At 40.0% G+C, this 15,021-nt stretch overlaps 1 protein-coding gene across 2 annotated transcripts in view; it reads left to right on the forward strand.

The window, feature by feature from the left end:
* Ctnna3 (catenin alpha 3) overlaps positions 1-15,021 on the forward strand; it is a 1,475,129-nt gene that overhangs the window by 796,491 nt on the left and 663,617 nt on the right. The window lies entirely within an intron of this gene.

Consider the following 15,021-nt stretch of genomic DNA (forward strand, 5'->3'; position numbering starts at 1 on the left):
CTGGAAAGGGTTGAGTGTGTATCTCCCTATTTTGTTAGATGGGGTTGATTAGCCTTGCATAATGCACATTGACACTGTGAACAGAGGCAACTAAACACACACATTTATGTGTGCCCTTTGACTTAATAGTTCTATTCCTTAGGGAAGTATCATTCACAGAGATGATCATTTTCTCAGACTCTCCAGTGAGGAAAGCAACTGGAGAAATCATTAGCTCATGTCACAAAACACTGTCATATTTTGAATTTTCTAGGAAAAGCTTGTGATAACAGGCAATTTTTTTTAAACAGGCAAAATTTTAAGAAGCCCATTTATGTCTTTAAACTACATGCAGGAAAAAGGGGGGAGTCAAATTGAGAGAGGAAATACAGCAAATTTGTCAACAGGATTTGTTCTGGGAAAAAAAAAAAAAGAGACTGCTTTTCTCATTGAGTTCCATCTTTGCTTTAAGGAATGTGTCTCACTTCACCACACTCAAAAAGAATCTTCAAAGAATTTTGTTCAGAGTACAAGGGATGGCTTATCCCTGGAATAGTCTCTGCAAAGATAAATTAGAAGGAAATGGTTCCTTCTTTTGCTAAAACTGTCTAGGGGGCAATTGACAAAGGAGTAAGGTCTTGTTTTGTCTTTGACTTCTTAATAACAATAAGCTTCTTCAAATAGCAGTAGACTATTTGATGATGGTCTGTTTATTTATCATCTTATCTATCTATCATCTATCTATCTATCCATCCATCCATCCATCCATCTATCCATCCATCCATCTATGTGTTACATTGTTATACACACACTTGTGTGTGTGCCTGGGTGAACATTACCCTGCAATATAAAGAGACCAGTGAAGAATGGCAGTGTCCTCCTCCCTTGCTCTCAGTCTCATTCCCTTGAGACAGGAGCTCTCACTTCACCAGGAGGTAGCTTAGCAACCAGCTATCCCCTATCCTGTCTCCATCTCTTTCTCCCATAGCATTTGGGTTACAGGCACTTCACATGGCTGTCTCCTAATTTCAATATAGGTAGGCCCTCACACGTGCACAGCAATCACTTTTGTCCTCATTGTTATCTCTGCATCTCCCTGGAACTTTAAAAAAAAACTCACAATTGAGTGATTAATCAACTTTAATACTTGTGATAAATCTATTTTTGCATAAGAAAACTCTCAGCTTATGATTGCTTTCCTTGTTCTTAAAATTAATTCAATCTATCATTAGATACCTGATATATTTTAATCTCAGTGCAAAGTTTTTGAATTATTGAATTACTTAAAAATCTAGTTTTTAATGTATTCATGGGTATTTTTTTGTCTTTAGTTTTTGTATAAATGTGTTCTTTATTTGTGTTTCTTTTTGTTTGTTTATTATTACTCTTGAAGCCTTTTTTACAATCCAGTTGTTGTCCCCCCTCCTCGTCTACCCTCCAAAATTCATGGTTTTTGCCTTTTAATTTTTCATACAATATATTTGACCATATTATCTCCTCTATCTCAGCTCCTCCCAGATCATCACCATCATTCCATCCATTCCCACTGACTTTATGTTCTCTCTCTCTCTCTCTCTCTCTCTCTCTCTCTCTCTCTCTCTGTCTCTCTTTAAAAGCAAAACATTATTAAACACAAAATGAAGGAGCAAACATGGGGTCTATTGTGTATTGGTCAGCCCTGGAGTGCAGTTAAACTCTGGAGTGTTCTGTTGAACGAATTAAGAAATGTAAAGTCTAGCTAACTCTACTAAGGAGTAATTTGAGATATTTCCTTTGGCACCCTTTAAGTATAACAGAGGGAATAACCTGGGACTATTGCAATCAACAATTTCCCTTGAAGTTAAGTTCCAGATGTGATGGAACACTTGTTATGAAGTTCACCGAAATTTAATTTAGCAGCAATTTTTTTTTTTGTTGCTATTGATTTTCTCATAAAAGCAAATTTTCTGAGTTTTACAAATTACTCTGGAAAGAAGGTTGTTATTTACCTGAAACCTGTTAGATTTAGGGCCATGCGAGTCTCAACCAAATAGACCATCACCATAGGATGCCTCTTTTCTTGTTCAGGTGAACTGTGACAAGCCTCCATTGGTCCCGAGAAGGAGACCATGTTAACTTCTCCACAGTGCGGTATGCACAATATATCCAAATTGAAATTTTGTGGAAGGAAATGTGGTCTGTTCTGCTTCGAAAATCTAAGTAAAATTTCCTATCCATCTTTGAATGCTTCTCACTTGAATTTGAGGAATTGTGAATCAGCCACAGTTTACAGAAAGAAGAAATGGGTGACTGTTGAGTTTCAGCTTGGGGAAAATGCGTCCTGAGAAGATGGCTGACTGACTGAGTAAAGTACTTAGGGCAACAATAAGAGCACCTGAGCGCAGATTCCCAGCACCTGGGCAAAAAGCTTGGCCCACTGGTGGAGAGAAGTGCAGGAGGGTTGGAGCCAGATAGATTCCAGGGCTTCCTGGCCAGCCAGCTCTAGGTTCAGTGAGAGACCCTGCTCAAAAATATTAGAGAAGTAGATGTTGCTCTTAAGCAGGCAAGCACATCTATACACATACACATCGTACAGTACACATTCTCCTATTCTCTCTCTCTCTCTCTCTCTCTCTCTCTCTCTCTCTCTCTCTCTCTCTCTCCCTCTCTCCCTCTTTCCCTCTTTCCTCCCTTTCACACACACACTAAACTAATTTGGTAAAAGGAAAGAAAGAAGGGAGAGAGAGAGGTTAGGGGGTTGGATAAGGAGAGGCAGGAGGAGCTAGACAAGCACATGGAGCAAGTGCTGGGAACTCCCACATGTGCTGGGTTTGGCTTCTATGTGCTAATTGAACTGAGCCAAACTGTCTTTTTCTCCCAATTCATTAGCAACATTGTAATTAAGAGAGCACCTTCAGTTCCAGAGGGTAATGACCTTTTAAATTGAACTTGGGAATTCAGATTGCTACTGAATTGTAGTGAATTTAAATACTGAATTCAAACACAGAATTTTCTTCTGTTAAACGTGCAATTAGGAATCCAATGTGAATTACCCTAGCAATTTGCTCTCCTTTTATACATGAGACCTTTCCTGGATTACAGAAGAAAGCATATCTGTTGAGAAATTATTGTGATTTTTGTTTGGAACTTCATTCATTTATAACAGTCACCATGTGTCCCAAATGAATTTTGTTATATTTTTGGAAACACATAAACATAATTTTTAAATTACCCAATCACTTTTTTTTTAATTTCTGTCCAGCCTCTTGTCTTTGGTGTCATATATAGAGACATTTTGTTGTAGTCTTAATGAATAAACAGAAGGAACATGGCTAAGCTCATCCTATGAGTATTTTTTATTATTTAAAGTTTTCTTATGCAGCTTTGCAAATGCACAACATTCATACTAATTACTCTGCTTCTACTACCTATGTCCCATTTATGAGTTTCCACCCACAAATCAATCAATCAACCAACCAATCAATCAACCAACCAACCTCTTCTCCCTCCTTTTCTCTTATTCACATCTACTTCTTTTGTTTTGTGACCCACTGACTAACGGGTAATCTCTATTGGATCTTTAGTTTGCTATCCCTTAGATCCTATGGGCTTAGTCATGGTCATTATTTTAGAGGCAAACAACAATGAGCTAGTGAAGCTAACAAAACATATCTCAGGATTCCTTGAGTCAAGACAGACAAGTAGGCACTGATGTTTGTCCTGATGTAACAGTAAAGCTGAGAGCTGCCAGCAAGTTAGTGGTACCTCCGGTCTCAGTCTAATGGCTCCTCTGCTTGATGCTCAGGGTGGTACATAAGAAAACTTTGGTTTCCATCACTCCAGATCTTAAGAGGTTGAGAAAGATGAGGCTAGTCTTTTTTTCAGCCCATATACGGCTGTGATGCTGCTTATAGCTACAGACTGGATTACAAAGACTGATGGCTTTGCTCCCATACAAATGAAATCCTGTCTTCCATATTTTCATGCAACATTATATCATAAGTAATGAGCAGAGAGTGAAACACAGACAGAGACAGAAAGAGACAAAGACAGAGACAGACAGACAGACAGACAGACAGACACACACACACACGCACGCACACACACACACACACACACACACACACACACACACAGAGAAAGAAAAAGACAGAGGCAGATAGAGACAGAGACAGAGACAGAGAGAATACGTGTGCATACAAATGCTTTGCTCTCATTTTGACACATTTGCAGTGATATTTAGCTAAAAATAGCAAGTCCTTTCACACACAAAATAAATCTATAAACACCTTTGTATCATACTTTAGTTAAGAACTTTATAGTTAAACAAATGCACATAGTTTACATTTTATAAACACATCATTCTGTCCCTTGGTGTGTATTTATCTGTAGGAGCCTGAGCTATGGTGTTCACAAATCCTGCTCTCTGCTTGTTCAGTAGAACATAAAATAGATGAGCTTGGGGCATTAGTTAAATCTCATGCTAAAGTCAATATTAATTATATTCATTAATTAAAAAAGAAATTCTTTCACATTTCAGCTATGTATCATTTCATAGGCCTACTTTGACAGTTGCCAATTTTAAAAAGATTATTTCCCAAAAACATTTTTGATGTAAATATCAAGGATTGAGACAATAGTGTTATTTTATATTATCTATTATTGTCTACATTAAATATGATTTATGGCTAAAAAGTACTATTTTAAGTGAAGCATTTTCTGCATTTTCTCCATATTTTATTTATTTTTCTCCTTGATCACTATAAAAGAAACACATATGAATTTTGATGTAACAGAAATATAGAACAAGTTTTCAAATATCAGCTAACTTGTGTTTCATTTTGTGAATTTACCTGGTATCACTTTGGTCTTTTCTCGAGGTGAAACTTAATTTTTTTAATGTTTAGAATTACAGTCTCTAAAACTTAGGATCAGAATGAATTAAGCGTGTACTCAAATTGCATTCAGGAACTTCCTTCTTTTATATTTTTTCTAACAAGTTAATTTAGCCTTTGCGTAAATAACTTCTTGGATAGAATAGCCAGCGTTCTGCCCTGACGTTTGTTTTCATATTTAATATTTCATATTTGAAATCAGCTGCTAGAAAGAGACTCGTATAGAGTCCTATTCCACACTGAACCTCATGCATGTGTTTTTGCAAAGCTTCCCAATCAACCTTCATAACAACCTACTTACTGATGTGACTTACAGTTTAGGAAAATAAGGAGGACGAAGTCTCTGATCATGGTCATGGTGCTATTTCATGGGAAGTGAAATATGATTATAGATTTATTACATCCTCTATTCAGGTTTTTTTCCCCATCAAGATGACTATTACATGATAATATGCAACTCAAAAACACTCTAGTGAGATAAACACCACCAATTCTGGGACCCGTGTTCTATCCCTGGCACAGACATGGAAGACAGAGATAACCAATCCTGTATGCCATCCCCTGGCCTGACCAGCACTCATCTCTTCTCTTACTCCATAAGCAAACAAACAAGTGAATATGTAAATAAACAAATTTAATCATCAAACTCTGTGACATGCGGATTATCCTACGGCAGAATTCTCCACGCCAAGCTTTGAGCCATTTGAAGTCGGCATCCTTGTGCTCTGTATTTTGCTGCTTCTCGCAGGTCTGGTTTGTAGCTCCCTCGGGGACCTCTCAGCTCTTTGTGTCAGAGCTTCTCATCTCTAAACGTTCTCTAGTTTAATTTTTTGTTTTTGACAAAAAATTGCTCCGCGTGACACTGGAAATGGGATGTAGCGTTCTGGTGGCTAGTTGGGCTAATTAACATATTATAACACAGGGCCCTCACTTCATGTGCTTCATGTACTTTATTAATTTCTTCCAGTCAGCTTTGCAAAGCCATATTTAATTATCCATTCATAATCAGCTTACTATTGGCAAGGATTTTTTTATGTCCTAATACTTTGTTGATATATGGGGCTTTTGATACTGAAATATATTTATTATTTGTAATTTCCTACCTCATCCTGTGAAATCCTTTGGTCACTCTGATTCTTTATAACAAGGTTCCATGTCATTGTAATTTAAAAAAATCAATATGGCTGTCCCTGCAGACGGGAGCTTCTTCTATAATTTCAGAACTCTAAAGCACTTCCCAAGTGTCCTGTTATTCCTGTAGGAATAACTCAGTGAGGGTGTTGACACACATATTTCATCCATCAAAATTGAATAATATGCCTAAGTCCTTAAGGAACATTCAGAAGAGATTAATCCAGCTATATGTGCTTTGACTTTTTCTTATACAGTCATAATAATATTGGTGAAAATATCTTGGTGTAATAGATTAATTATAAATGAATTACAGATTATGTCTGGTGACATTTCTACCAGGAGATGAAATTGCAAGGATCTTGTGTAGGGCTGTGCTTAAAGCAAGAGAGATAAAGGCAAGCAAATACAATTTCTCAGATAAACACACCCACTGATGATGAAAGAAATAAGTTGAATATATCAAAGTTCATGTGTTCATTCCCATGGATCCAAAACCAGACAAATTAACAATACAGCAATTTCACTTAATTCACCTTAATGATATTAGTATCTACCAAGGTGACCACCTGTCTGGATTCCTCTGTGAATCTGTCAAAGTTTATAAATGGGCAATGTGATTATGTTGGCATGGACTTGCTAATGGATTTTACTTTAAATTTATCTCAGTGGAGATCCATGGGTCTTTTGAGATCATGTACTTGATTACCCAGAAAATGAGGTAACCATCCCCAGTTTCCTTGATTGTGTTCAAAGTAAACCCATTAACTGAGTTGGGCTCATATCAGCAACCTTATCTGAAGATTCCTAAATGAGATGGTCCATAAACATAAGGTAAATACTATCAGTGAGCGCATATGAAGACTGCGTCTTTCTGTTTCTCCCTTCAGATCATGAGGCCTTTACCAGTATGTGTGTGCACATATGTATTCATGTGTATGAATGAGGGAGTAACTGTCACTGCCCACGTAACCTCTGGTGGTGGCCATCACCTTCTGCTTCTCAAAGGCAAGGTCTCCTTTGTCTTCCTCTCCAGCATTTGCCAGGCTTCCTGGCTCATGAGCATCTGAGCATGCTCCTGTCTCTGCCTCCCATTTTCCTGTGTTAGCGGGAGTAGTATTGACTGGGTCATCAAGAATCTCCAGCGTTTACCTGATCCCTAGAGATTCAGGCTGCACAGAAAGGGCTTTAATGCACTGGCCAGTTCCTGAGGCCCAATTTTTCAAATCTGAAGTCACAAAGCTTCAAGCTGTTTACAGTATTCTGTACTGAGAGCCAATAGCAGGCATGCCACACGCATTTGATTGTGAATGAAACTCCTAATTTACTTCCAAAGGAATGAGAAAAGACTATAGAGAAAAGCATCATTGGCTTAGATAAGCCAATAAGTCACAGTGATTTCACGGATAATTTAAACATCTTATTTTTGTCTAGTATACTAAAGTTTTTTTCTCTTATGTAGATGTACGATTTCACAGACAGATACACATAGGCATAGTCAAAGGCACTTTGACTATGATTTCTCTTATTGCTAGATAGCTGGTTAGATGTCAGCAAGCTTGAACATCTTTGAGGATGGACCTGCCTCTTACAATCAGCATCCTATAAAAACAGGAATTTAAACTGCAAAACTGTTACCAGGTCTTGCAGCCCACAATTGCTAAGGAAACACAAAGCAGGAAATGGGAGTTACAGGTGGTAACAACCTTATTCAAGTCCAGGCCTTAGAAAATGGATTAAAGCCTGTCCATCTTCTAGAAAAATATTCCTTATTTTCCAGAAGAATCAGTTCTCACAGGAGTGAAAAAATTTTGGGGGGTGGTGTATTGAAGACTCTAATACTTTGTAGACTCTGTTGCCCAAAATATCTGTCGACAGGGTGATCTGTAGGGTAGAAGCCGCCTTTCTTTGTTCCTTTCTCTCTCTTTCTTTCTTTCTTTCTTTCTTTCTTTCTTTCTTTCTTTCTTTCTTTCTTTCTTTCTTTCTTTCTTTCTTTCTTTCCATCCTTCTTTCCTTCCTTTCTTCCTCCCGTTCTTTCTCTGTATTTATTAATTTGTTTGTGTTTTATAAAACCAGCACCGTCTGGGTGCTCCACCTCTTGTGTCCTTGTTAACATATTACTTTTTTTGCAAAGTGGAAAATGATGATAGGTTAAGGAAAGGGGAGAGCATCCCTTGTGGCTCCTTAAGTATTCCAGCATGAGCTAGAAAGCAACAGGTTACTAAAGGGGGGGGGGGATCGGGGCTTTAGGGCTTTGCTCAGTTCCATTCAGGTAAAGCGTGCCTATTTTTTTTTTTTTTTTTTTTTTTATAAATCCATGTTTATTTTCTCGTTACTCTTTAATCTACAGCTGCATGGTCCAAAGAATGGCCCTCATGGCGAGAGAGGTAACTCAGAAATTAAGGGCCTGCATTGCTGCTGTAGTGGAGCAGGGTTTTATTCTCAGCACTTACAGGCTTACAACCAGCTCCGGATGGTAGTGGTGGGGATCTGACACCTCTGCCTTCTTCAAGCACCTGGACTCACATACACATACCCACCCAACACACATGCATACATATCTCTATAAAGAAGATACATAAACCAACCAACCAACCAACCAAACCAACCAACAGGTCTGTCAACCTGCCAACCACATGGATAGGAGAATCTCCACATGAAATCCTTTTGCTCTAAGAACTTTCAGAAGTAATATTAAACCTATCTAATTATGTAGATTGACAAGGTTGTGTCTTGGCCACTGTCCTCTCATCCTGTGAGGCTGTTCTGTCCTGATGCTCCCTCTAGCCATTGCCCATGCTCCTGCTGGGAGCACTACACTTTACCTTACAATAAACTCACTCGTCTCTGCTGAGCTCCGCGTGCCTCACCTGAACTTTTCCCTTGTAGATCACAAGCAGGGGCTTCGGGAGAGACTACAGGGAGACCCCACAGCATCATCACTTAGCACGTTTCTTTTCCCTGTATGGGTTCGTGCTAAGAGACTGCAAATTAACTGTATTATTAATTTAAGGAAGACATAATTAGCAAGGTAAATCTTCTGCCAAAACCCACATAGCATATTCTAAAGCCAAATACAAATGAGCTATGATTAGCCTGCTGCTCCCCATTATTAGTGCAGATGAATGGGGTATTCCCTGTGGGTGTGGGATGCACAGCCATGCGTGTTCCCTGGGCGTCTTAAGACTGTGCGCGACTGTAAAAGAAATTTCCTATCTCAGCCCACCGTGGATGCACTCCAGCATTTAAGGAGTGTGAAAAATCAGGTTGGCTTGGTTCAGTGTCAGTGAGTGAAAACAAAACAAAACAAAACAAAGCAAAGCAAAACAATACCCCCACACACATATATACAAGTTAGATTTGTAAGTGGATCACCCTATGAGTTAACTAGGTCTCTGTCAGCCCATGGTGGAAAAACACATGGTCTGTTCTTGCAAGCATAGCATCATTTGTCCACTGACCCTAAATACCTGACAGTGCTTGGTGTGGTTGCTGAAGGGCACCTTCAGAAACATTTTTGACTAGAGGGAATTTGGGAAGAGGTGACTTTTTAATGAAGCAGATTCCCGTTGTATATTTTTATCTGCTTCTCCCACTCAGACTCCAGTGTAGCACAAAGAGAGGAAAATGAGAAGCAAGGAGAAAAGCCTTCAAATTAATATTTCCAGCCCAGTTTATGGGGCCACTCCTCCTGAAAATCCAGTTCTTGTTTGTTTTTGAGTTCTCTGATTTCATTTATCTGCCCCACTACTTCCTGACTAGGTTTTATAACACAAGCTAGGGGGTTGGCTTAGTGCCTGCATCTCCCTCCTCTTGCCTTATTCTCTTTATGGCTTTTGTGCCTCATAGGAATGATGACCCTTAAAACAAGGAATCCAGACTATGTAGAGCAAAACCCATTGTTGGCAATGAGGAGTAAGGGACAGCACAGGCTATTAACTTAACGCTGCTGTCTGCTTGTATCCATTCAAGGGTGCTACACATGTGCCATGACTCATGACCAGGGTCACCATCACTGTCCCTTTGGGATTCATTTTTATCAGAAATAAGCAAGCAAGATGGCTATAGACCGTCATGTGCAGTGAAGTGACACTTAAGATGTCTTAGATGGCCTCACTCCTTCTTAATCATCCCCCACGGCTATAAGGCAAAGTGCATAAGGCTAGTAGACACACACACACAGGGGTGTAATCTTGCCTATCAGCTGTAATGGCATTGCTTCTGTTCGTAGAGGACTGCAGCTTTTGGAAAGATGGGGCATTGTACAAGTTGGTAGAGGAGTATGCCTGCTGTAAATGGGAGAAAAACAAAACAAAACAAAACAAAATAAAACAAAACAAATCAACAACAACAGAAAGAAAAGTGTAGGCTGAGAAGTGGAGAGAAAATGTGATTCTGGATTGGTAATTATTGAACGTTTGCTTTAAAAGAAATATATATTTTTGAATGAGAGCATCTAAGAGCATATTAGAAGTATTGGTCCCAGTCCTCCTATTGTGTAGCTATAATCTCTCATGTTTTGCTCCCTCTGGACATATTTTGAAAAAAAAAATCACTAAATCTTTGTGGCTTCTTTAAGGAGTGTGAATACATTTACTATTATGTGCATGAGGTTGATTTGAAGATTTTTTTTTTTTTTTGAGGACCAAAAAAGACAGAATTAAATGTGTGTTCCAGGGAAATTGAGAAGTGAGATGCTCTGTCAGAATGGCTTGTTCGGGGCTTAAAGAATGGTCCAACTGAGGATGATGACAGAGGAGAAATACTTGACACCAAAGACATGATCAGAAACCAGTGAATATTATGACAAGGAAGAGTGGGGACTTTGAATTCACTATAGTATTTAAAATATGTGTAAAAATCAGCACTATATAATGCCTTCTTCATTAGAAAAATTATATTAATGAAAAAGGTTACAGAGGAGATTGACAAATTTGATTTCAGAAATAGCTTACTACTTTAGTAGGACAGCTATCTATCATGGAACTAAACGTGAGACCTTGTAGTTAGAGGCAATGATGGTGCCAATGGCCCAGATTTATGTTTTACTCATGAGACTAGATGATATTCAGGAGAAAATATAGAAAGAAAAGAATCACCTGGGAGAAAACCATGAAGAATACTTCCTAGAGGTAAAGGAACCAGAACACAATAAGGAACCATTAGAGATCGGAGAACCTGCGGTTAAAGTGCTCTAGGAAGTCAGTTCTAGATTACAGTGGCTTGACACTTAACGACAGCATGGGCCGGCAGCAAAGCTCTTCGATGATTCTGGCATCAGCGAGGTACAGTCGTCAGCTTTGGTTGTTGGGTAGCATGTTTGATGGACGACAAGATCAGGGTAAGGAGAAGTTTCATTAGATGAATTCTGTTCATTCACCCACATAGCAGGGATTCATCATGTGCCTTATATCCATTGTATACAAGGATCTGAGTAAAAACACGGGGGGGTTGGGGAATCAGCAGTGGACAGGTCAGAGTCAGTCCTTCGCTAACATGCACCCCACTTTAGAAGAAGAAAAGCTACAGCTGGAAGAAAGCTTGGTTTTTCCTGATTTTAGGATACTTGGGTTTGGATGTTTTACATTGGAGATATATTTTAGGTTTTACTCATGTGCCATTGCTCGAAATCCCTTCTCCAAGGCAGAGCCTACAAAGTAGAAATTCTGTTAGTTCCCAGAAGTACCCATCTTTGCTTTGGAGCAGGGCGCCAGGAAAGACTTTGAAATATCTTGCCTGGTAACATCATGGGGCCTCCTGCTCTGGAGTTCTACCATATATCTAGGAACAAAGGAAGCAATGTAGTGAGCCCAAGAAGAAGCTGGGAAGGAGGGTTTGCTGAGTTTTCTACCTAGTCTGTTAGCCTTATATACACTGGCCCATTTTTATTTTCCTGACCCTCATTTATTTCTTGTATCCCCCTCTTTCTCTCCCCCTCTTTCTGTATGTGCACATACTCCAGCATGTGTGTGTGTGTGTGTGTGTGTGTGTGTGAGAGAGAGAGAGACAGAGAGACAGAGAGACAGAGAGAGAGAGAGACAGAGAGAGAGAGAGACAGAGAGAGAGACAGACAGAGAGAGACAGACAGAGAGAGAGACAGAGAGAGAGACAGAGAGAGAGAGACAGAGAGAGTTTGCATGTGTGGGTACATATGTGTACATATGTGTACATGTGAAGGCCTGGATTTTATGTTGGGAACTAGTCTCTCTTATGCTTCTACTGTGTTCATTGCTGGAGTGTCTCCCAACCAAACACAGAGCTCAGCAATAAGGATATTATCATTATTGCGTATCTACCTCCCAAGGCTGGATTATAGATGGATTGATATGCCCATCAGACATTTTACGTGCGCTCTGGGATCTGGAATCTTGTCCCTCATGCTCATGGGGAAACCACTTTACTCTCCCAGTCATTCCCTGAGTCCTGCAGTCCCATGGCTGCCCATGCTTCAGTCATGCTAATGCAGTAAGTCCCCATAAAAGCTCAACTGACAGGCTCTGGGGAGCCTTCTGGGCAGCTAAAGACATAGAGAGGCATAGAGGAAGGTAAATCACAAACCATCATGAAGCAGGAGATTGAGTTCCTAGACGCCACTGGGATAGACCTTCAAGACCTTTCTGGACTTTACCTGGTAATATATCCCTCCTCACTTGACTATTAATTTTCATCCTTTAATACATATTCTTTACACAACCTACAAAGGTATGTAAGTGGGTTTTGTGAGTGGAGCTGGTGAATTAATTGAGTCTCCACAGGGATGTAGTAGCTCATATCCTTCGCTGGCCAGTCAGAAGCGAAGCAGGCTGCATCTGTGCTAAGTGTCAAATGCAGGGGCAGTCTCTTGGGAACGAGCCGTCTGCCCAATGCTTTCTCTATGAAATGGAGTGTGAACAGGCAGAACCCATTACGTATGGTTCTATCGAGTCCCACAAAGGCTTCGTGTGCTTGTTCTCACCCATTCTGACCACTGTTAATCAAGAATGACATTGGCCAAAGCAGTGGTTTTCAAACTTTCTTAATGATGCGATCGACACTTTAATATGGCTATTCATGTTAGGATAACCCCAACCATAAAATTATTTTCATTGCTACTTGATAAATGTAATTTGGCTAGTGTTATGAATTGTAATATAAATATCGATATGCAGAATATCTGATAGTAAACCAGGAGGAAGGGTCCCTTAACTTCTTCCACACTGGAATTCGGAAGAAGCTGGGTTCTGGTGATAACAGCATCACCAGTACCAGTGATACAGATGTCCTCATCAGCAAGAAGCCAAAGGTGGGGCTGATGTGATGACTCAGGAGACGAAAGCCCTTGCTGCCAAGCTAATGACCTCAGTCTGATTCCCCAGGACACACATGTTGATAGGAGACAACCATCTCCTGAAAGTTGTCCACTGACAGCCACATGAGTACCAGGTCACCTGTCACATGCACAGACAAATAAATGTAATTTTTAAAAAAGAGCAAAGGCAGGGAGGCAGCAGAACAAATGTTAATTTTTACATGGGTGTTGTTACATCTGATCAAGTACCTGAAGGTATTGGACAACACCAAGCCCTCTAAAAGACAAACAAGCCCTATCAGACGATTCCAGATTTCAGTTGGGGACTAAGATCAGCCATCACGGGCAGCTAGGAAAACCCAGGCACTCTTTCCAGGCACTGCAGCTCCAATTTCAGTTGAAACACAACCCAGCTCCAAGTTCTGCTGATACTCCGTCTTCCCAGACAAGGGTTAAACCAAGGAGAATTACCTAGGACCCACAGTGGATGTGGGTTTAGATAGAGCACACCAGCAAAGGCAACTCAGATAGATTGGGAAAGAGGTAGGCTCAACAGGGGAGAGTGGAGATGAGACACAGGGGAACTGAAGAGTCAGAAATAAGAATGAGGGACATGATAGAAAGAAGACGGGATTCAATAAACCCCCCAGAAAACAATCTGCTCACAAAAACTTTTATTCTTTTATTTTCTTTTCAGCTCTGAGGGGAAAAAAATATCAGATGCTCACTATATATAACGTTAACTCAACAAACTGGCTTGTCCACGTGCAGTCTGCTTCCAATCTGATTTCTTTTTGTTTCATGGGAAGACTAATATTGCAAAGATAAATTGAAGTGTTCACATGGGGCACCGAGATTAGGAACTCTGAAGAGACATACCCAAATATTCCATTTGTGCGTAGAGAGAACTGTGAACACTTTTCCCTGCGGGTCTGAGCACAGGAGCTAAGATGGAAGCTTATAGATTAGTGAGTCCTCAGACGGAAGACTTCTTAGGGCAGCTTCTGTGGCTCTCTGAATTGTCAGTGTCTTAGGGTGTTATTGCTGCGAAGAGACACCATGACCAAGGCAACTCTCAATAGAAGAAAGCATTTAATTGGGGCTGGCTTACCGTTCAGAGGCTTAGTTCATTTTCATCATGGTGAGGAGTGTGGTTGAATGCAGGCAAATGTGGTACTGAAGAGGTTGCTGAGAGTTCTATACCCAGATCTCCAGGCAGCAGGAAGAGAACTGAGCCCCTGGCCTAGCTTAAGCATCTGAGATCTCAAAGCCCAACCCCACATGACATACCTCCTCCAACAAAGCTGCACCTACTTCAATAACACACAGCTCTTCATAGTGCCATTCCCAATGGGCCTATGGGAGCCATTATTTCATCCAAACCACCACAGTTATTATTATTAATTTTTTTTAGTACAAAAGACATCTTGGGCTCTGAGATCACATCTGAAATCAACAGCAGAAAGAGAAAATTATCTTCTATTAATAGTGAGAAGAATCAAGGGTCTCTACCAAGCATCCCAAAAGATAAAACAGCCACCATCACTAACATGAGCCCCATCTCTCATTGTTCTATATCTAGAAGGATGGCTTTAACAGCTTCTATCTTTTTGTTTCATTTTGGTATTTGATGCTACATGGTCTCAGCTACCTTAGGATAGCCTTGAACTCACTATGTAGCTGAAAATGACATTGAACTCTGCTCTTCTTGACTCTACCTCCCAAGTGTTTGGATTATAGCTCTATGTC

Source organism: Mus pahari, chromosome 9, assembly GCF_900095145.1.
Source record: "Mus pahari chromosome 9, PAHARI_EIJ_v1.1, whole genome shotgun sequence".
Classification (NCBI taxonomy): Eukaryota; Metazoa; Chordata; class Mammalia; order Rodentia; family Muridae; genus Mus; species Mus pahari.